Source organism: Temnothorax curvispinosus, unplaced genomic scaffold, assembly GCF_003070985.1.
Source record: "Temnothorax curvispinosus isolate PA1 unplaced genomic scaffold, ASM307098v1 QBEX01016535.1, whole genome shotgun sequence".
Taxonomy (NCBI): Eukaryota; Metazoa; Arthropoda; class Insecta; order Hymenoptera; family Formicidae; genus Temnothorax; species Temnothorax curvispinosus.
In genome coordinates, this window is record NW_020226315.1 from 1 (window position 1) to 939 (window position 939).

General features: G+C 32.9%; 1 long non-coding RNA gene across 1 annotated transcript; it reads left to right on the forward strand.

Annotated features, from left to right (window-relative positions):
* LOC112466740 lies at positions 1–573 on the forward strand. Its single transcript, XR_003042179.1, has 2 exons — positions 1–60; positions 172–573. It is a non-coding gene; the product is annotated as an uncharacterized LOC112466740 (long non-coding RNA).
* The last annotated feature ends 366 nt before the right edge of the window (positions 574–939 follow it).

A 939-nucleotide genomic window follows, 5' to 3' on the forward strand; every position in this document is an offset into this window, starting at 1 on the left:
GTCGTTGCTCCAGAGTTCAAAGGACTGAATACGGTAAAACAGCATCGAATTATTAACGAGGTAAAGCTTGATACAATTTCTTCCTAGAAAAGCTATAATTAGACATGTTATAATCAATATAATCGGTAAAATATATGTATTATCTTGTAATCAATATCTGTGTTATTGCAGGTTCTCAAGGAAGAAATCAAAGATATGCATGGTCTGCGAATACGTACGAGTATCCCACAGGTGTAAATTTTAGCTCTTGGACACGTGTTAAATTAATTTTGCGGGAGAAATATCTAATACCGGTTTTACTTAAGTTAGTAATGGGCATCTAAATTTTTCTTTCAAAAATTTTCGACGAGTTTATTTAAGATTTTTAAGAATTCATTTCGAACGATATTTGAAACGATTGTAGATTTTCACATATTTGAAACACGTTGTTGTATAACGAGTCCATTATTAGCTTGGGACTATATTCACAATTAAGATCTGAAGATTTTATGTAAGATACAAAGAACGTATATTTTATAGAATGTAAAGCTTTTAAATAAAGTTAAAAGAAATTTATATTCATATCCAAGGAAATTCAGTTACAAGATACATTATTAAAAAGATAATTTAAATAAAAAATTCAAGAGATATATTATTCTTAATGCAGTAATGTATAGAATAACAGGTGTAGCGATTAGCGATAGATAAAAACTGTTTCAGTGCACATTTCCCGCACTAGTGCAGAAAGTTCAGATGTGAGGAGGCAAGCATCTTGGACTTTGGACTCTCGCGCCGACTCGCCCCTCACCGAGGGCAGGTGCCATAATAAATAAATAAAAGAAGAAGAAGGCAGCATCTGTCATAAATCGCGAGGTGCAAATTACGTGCGAACAGCATGTTCGATAGATATAGATAAATAAATCTGAACACACGATGTCCATTCTTCTTTCTCGCTTCGTT